This window comes from Monopterus albus, unplaced genomic scaffold (genome assembly GCF_001952655.1).
Source record: "Monopterus albus unplaced genomic scaffold, M_albus_1.0 scaffold18.1, whole genome shotgun sequence".
Taxonomy (NCBI): domain Eukaryota; kingdom Metazoa; phylum Chordata; class Actinopteri; order Synbranchiformes; family Synbranchidae; genus Monopterus; species Monopterus albus.
The window spans coordinates 3725318-3731341 of NW_018127898.1; the positions used below are offsets into that span (position 1 = coordinate 3725318).

The following is a 6024-nucleotide window of genomic DNA, read 5'->3' on the forward strand; positions in this document are numbered from 1 at the left end:
AGGTGAGCAGAAAGGATGGGGCTATTAAAGAGTGGGATGAAATGGTATTGTTCCCCTTTCCCTCTAGGACTTTTTGTGTCTTTGTGAAGCTATGCCAGGTCACTGAGCCCAAACTGCGTGCTGTGGGGGTGAGAGTGTGTGTGCACACCTATTATTAATCGTGTTGCAGGGACATGAATCTGTTTACACAGTATGGGGACCAAAAGCAAGTCCACACAATGTAAATAATTAAATTTTAGACTGATGACGTAGCTTAAGGTTGGGGTTAAGGAAGTAGTAGTTATGATTAAGGTTAGGGTAGGGTAAGTTTCCAGGAAATGAATGTTAGTCAATGTAAAGTCCCCTGAAGTGATGGAAACACAGCTATGTGTGCTTAGAAAAGATGGCAAGAGAGGGAGACAAAATGTGCGATGTAGAAATTTTTGAGGGATAATAATTCCTCTTTGTATGTGTGCGTGTCCAAGACAGCCTTAATTATAATTGCATAGCAGCTCACAGCAGGAACTCGAGCCAAGCCCGAGTCAAGCCATGCTGAACTAGACTAAACCAAGCTTGGACCTACCCCGCTCAACATGCTTTGCACTTTAAGCCCTGGCTAATTGGGCTAAAAGCAAGCACAAGCCCCTTCCCAGCTCTGACAGGCACTGGTCTGGAAAACAGAGGGATAGTGAAAGGAAGAACAGGGCAAGGGAGAGGCAGAGGGAGATCAGTTTTCTTCTCTATTTACATGAGCCCCTGTTGGCTCAATACTATTTTGTAGTCTTCCGTTTTTATGTCATTCCCTTCTGTACGCACAGTCTCTTTTATTGGCTCAGTTGGTAGGAAACCCCAGATGTTGCACTCACCTGGTTGCTTTCTCCAAGTTAAAAGTGATGTCTAGAGATTATCAATCTGGCCAACTAAACAGGGGGACCATGTGGAGAGGCCTGTACTGGTTATTGCAGTATGTATTTCTGTCACTTTAAAGACAGAGATTGGATGTCTCAAGTCCACCTACCAGATGTTGTTAGCAGCAGGCCCCCCTAGTCTTGCCATAAGGATGGCAGACTATCAGATGCAAAATAATTGCATGTCTCCCCTGCAGTACCATGGATTTCATCATCCTGTTAGTTGCCTGTGGTTCCTTTTCATCTTCTTTTTGACCTTGATATGCTATCTTTATATTCATGCTATAGGGAGTCATTTATATATTATGTAGTGCTGCCATATGCAACAGTTACATTATTATTAAATTAGGTTTGTGAAGAGCATCTCTGTAGCAAATTCTAACATTTTCAAAATAAAGGGAAAATATAACAGATAATGAAGAGGCAGTATTGCTTCATCTGATTGCATGTATGTGAGTGTATGTACTGTATATATGCATGTGTCAGGCGGGCAAGCAGACACACGCACATGTGTATTCACCACAGGCCCCCTGCTTTTCCCTGGCTGTGTGACAGCATGACTGCTGCATGCAGTCTCCATTATTCAACAGCACTGGAGAGGAAGTTGGAGAGAGCACAGATGAGAAAGAACCGAAAGAGAGAGAGAGGAAGAGGAGGAGGAGAATAAGCTGTTTGTGCTCACACATGATTTTGGGCGTTTTCAAAATAATGGTGGAATCTGTCTATGAAGGCTGAAGATGTCATTTGCTTTGCAAAAAGAAAGACAAAGAAACAAATGAGAGAGGGGACATTATAAGCAAGAACAGACGATAATAGAGAGAGGAATATAGACAGAACGAAACGATTTACAATGAGGAGCAGTATCAGTCAAATTACAAAGTATATGGACATTAAATTCAGGAAGGTCTGGTTTGAATTAAAAAGAAGTGGCACTGGCTGTATGTGTGTGTGTGTGTGTGTGTGTGCGTGCGTGTGTGTGTGTGTGTGTGTGTGTGTGTGTGTGTGTGTGTGTGTGTAACTGAAAATAAAAAATTCTCCCATCTCATCTTCAATCTTTGTGTGTCTCTGGAGAGTTTGAGTTATCTCTGACCTCAACTCAGGATATATTTTGGATAGGAGAGGAGACGTGGACACACTGTATATGATGAGAAAAGCCTCTGTATCAGCGCCATCTGATATCCTGTCTTAAATTAAAGATAAGCTGTAGTGATATCCTCTTCTGTAGCTGATCTGGATGATTAAAAGGTTGTTTTTGATGGGTTGCGGCTAGATAAACGTTTGCATTTCCACCTTTGGGCAACATTGCTTGTGTTTAGCCCTGATCTTGGTTTCTTTACTCAAAGCTAAAAAAAGAGAAATAGAAACATTTGGTAGTTTAGAAAGAACCATCATTCAAACAACTGTCTGAGCTACTACTGAGAAATCTCTTACAGTATTTACCATATTCCACCTGTTACGTCTCCTAGTGCTTTCGAAGAAATTTCACTGATTAGCACACTGGTGACGGATCATGCCACACTAGTGCCGATGATGTATTGGACATTCTTATATACCCATGCAAGCCTCCCCTCCAGTGTTCAGGATGGGAAAGCATTTGGCAGGCTAACTGGGACACCGTGAGTAACCTGGGACTCACCTGCGCTGCAGCTCATATAGAACCACACACCGCTTTGATGGCACTGAAACAAGATAAGGTCTTGAAAAACATGTTATCGGCACATGGTGAATCTGTAGGTTGTCACTCATGTGATTCGAAAACCGATAAGTGGCTGGTAAAGGTGCCAGTGCAGACTTGATTTCTTTAAGTATTTGGGTATTTATGTCAGATTGACAGCTATACAGTTGTAGTGTATTTTTCTGTTCCAGGCAGCCATTGGTTTTTGATGCAGTATAAAAATCACCAACCTTGAATTGCCTCAGCTCATCTCAGGAAACACCGAGTGGCATAAATGTTTATCAAAGTTAAATTATCATTGTATGGAAGTAGTTGTGGGCAGCGTTGCACTATGTTTTGAGAGAATGTAAATGTGTTTATGGTTGTGGTGGTCTCCAACATGTACAGGTATCTGGCAGCAGTTGGTCATTGTTACGAATCAAGAGATGAGTTTCTGAGTGATGCCGTCAGCAAGATATGCATGCAGGCAGGGGGCAGACAAAGACCCAAAATGACTGAAAACATATGAGGAGGTAAGCATGAAAACTTTTTTTTATTTTTTATGCCTTAATCTGCACAAATCACAAAAGCAATGAGTGTCACATACAAATTTCTCTCTAAGCAGCAATTTTAGCCAAGAACACATACAGTATACAATGCTGTGGAGCACATTTCAGAGGCCTGCTAAATGGTCTTCATACTGTATGGAGACAAATAGAAACGGGCGGTTGCTGTTTGCCGTTTATCATACATACTAGGTGCCTAAAAGACTTCACAATCTAAGAATAGTAAATCACAGTCTCCACCAAACTTATAAGTTTACTTGTAGCAACTCCCCCCCAATTCATTTATTGTCCTTCATCATTCACTTTATTCTAATAATTAATTTATTCTAATCATTATTCTCCCATTTAGCTCTATAAAACAACCACAAACCATTTATGCTGAACAGAGTTTGCCTAGAATAGGCTTTTGTGTCTCTGAAAGGCCAGTCTGTAATTGTGTATAATTGAGAATACTGTACACAATACATTTGTGTGATTTCACATTATAGCCCCCCTTGAATACACAAAGCTCCAAGTCTGAGTGGTTTAGATTGGATAGCAACAATAAGCCCTACTCTACAGCACAGTAATTATGCAAATGCAATGCATGTTTCAATCAAATCATGTACATAAAGCACACTCATAATGATTTGAATTAATCACAAGGCATTTAAGCAACTTTCAACAAGTGATTGAATGCAATGAAGAACAGTTCGGGTGACGTTGCAAGGAATAGTTCTGCTGTAATCAAAGAAAGCAATGTAGCAAAATGAGTTAACAAGCAAAAAAAAAAAAAATCTCTCCTGCCTGATTGCACCTCATCTTCTTATCTAATGAAAACTCAGATGCATTAGAAGAGGTCAGCTTTGTTAGCGGTGTGGCACATATGTAACTTTGACTTCTTTTCATACTGCAGAATTAAAAACAACACAAAATATCAAGCCTAAGATCTTGTGAGCATTTTAAGTCTTTGCCGCTAAGGGCTGATGATAGCTTGCTTTTCATCTATTCTCATTAGGAAAGGTGACAACATACACAAAAAAACACATCTACAAAGCTTCAAACACAGCCACGCACAAGCTGTTCTGTCAAGACTAGCAAGCCGTAGTCAGGGCTCCGACAGAAAAGGCTGTTTTCTCAGAGGAAAATTGCATCTAGTGAAGCTGTGACGATGAAGCTCGATCCAGGAGCCCAGTGTGTGGCTAAAGCTAATAGGGCTGCCCGCTGGGCCCTCAGCAACAAGACTGATGCTAATAAATATATGTTAATATTAATTTATGTTTACACTGTTCATTTTGAACAAAGAATAAAATTGATGAGTTATTGCATCAAATAATGTGCTGCTGTGTTGTTTTCATTGTAATACAGAACACAGATGATTTACACATTACTATTTTCAGTTTTAATTTTGATTTTACATACAGCCCAACCTTTTCTGATTTGTGGTCATATATAGTCAGTGGTCTGATACAGCAGTTGTGAAATAAATCTTCAGATTTTTTGCTGAAAGCTGCTGCTCTCTGTATCTAGAAAAGTCATAGGAGCAAAGTGGATCAAAACACTAAAGTTGTTGGCCATCAAATCAAAAACTGAACCAAAAGAATTCAAGTTTACAATTCTTTACAGAGCTGAGGGGAACTGCAATTGGTTGATAAATTTGTTTGGTTTTCTGAGTTGTCGCCATTTGCCTTAAAACTCACATTAAGTAGATCAATGTCTTGTTTTTCTTACAGCAAATTGTTAAAGCCCCTTTAAAATACTAAATTCTCAAAAAAAAGAGTTCCGCAAGGCGTTTGCATTATATTGTCAAAGCAAAACCCAGTGAGATTGTCATTGTCACAAGTAAAATATCACAGAGGAGAAAACCTCTCAACAACCTGACCTCAGGGAGAAATTAGAGGAGTAAATCCCACATTCCTTTCTTGCTATTTTATCTCATGGGTTTCATTTCTAATTAGATCTGGCGTCACCTCAAATCTGGTTTTGTATACCATGGACACACACATCACTTAAATGCCGATTTGAGATTATGTTTCTATATTTATAAGTACTTTATTTTATTTTCCTAATGCACATTCCTTTTGCTTGTTTGCAGTTCCTTCTTGTTTACCTGTCTACTTGTTGCCTTACAGAAGAACATTGTACATACACATTGAGAGCCATTGTACCAAGGTCAAATTTCTGGTGTGTCCAACACATCTGGCCAGTGAAGCTGATTCGGATTTTGATAATATATACAGTCCTTGACGTTAATACTGTGTGTGTGTGTGTGTGTGTGTGTGTGTGTGTGTGTGTGTGTGTGTGTGAGTGTGTGAGTGTGTATGTGTGTGTGTGAGTGTGTGCGTGTTGCAGAACTCAGTTTCTTCCCAGAGCAATGAGGCTGAAGTTGTCAGTCTGTAGAAGAGCTTCAGCTCCTATAGTTATCATCAGTTGTCAAGCTTTTAAAACTTTTTTCCTGTTTTCATGATAACGTTATGAAAATGTGGTACAAAGTGAAAATTGAAGAGATTTATGTCACCTAACCAACTCCTGGTAGAATTACATAATGAAAACATTTTATAATGAAAACATGTTAGCTCCTGCTGAGTGTCAAGTGATTTAAGATTAAAAATGCAATAATGAATTTTTTGATAACCACCGCTAGGTCTCCACAGAATGCAGGCCTGTCTCTGACACTTTTTTTCCTAATGAAAAGCACAGCAACTCCATTTCAAACATGATTTCTTCCTTAGCTGAAAGCCTGGGGTGCTATGATTAGGTGACACACAAAACTGGTGCCTCCACCCCTGATGTGTAATTTATGGAGAAAGCAGAAATCCTTTATGCACTCAGGTGTCAAGCTGTGTCTACTAATCAAAAGATGTGCGGTGACAGAATGAAGAAGGATGTGGCACTTGATGTTTTGTCAGTTGGAGTGGCACTGGGAGATGCAGGAATG

General features: G+C 39.8%; 1 long non-coding RNA gene across 2 annotated transcripts in view; it reads left to right on the forward strand.

The window, feature by feature from the left end:
- The window catches only part of LOC109955957 (uncharacterized), a 92040-nt gene that overhangs the window by 42387 nt on the left and 43629 nt on the right, over positions 1–6024 (forward strand). Inside the window, exon 2 of one of the 2 annotated variants that reach the window (XR_002274355.1) lies at positions 2950–3074. The exons of the other annotated variant lie outside the window; for it this stretch is intronic. This is a non-coding gene — a long non-coding RNA (uncharacterized LOC109955957). The remainder of the gene's footprint in view (positions 1–2949; positions 3075–6024) is intronic. 2 annotated transcript variants of the gene reach the window in all.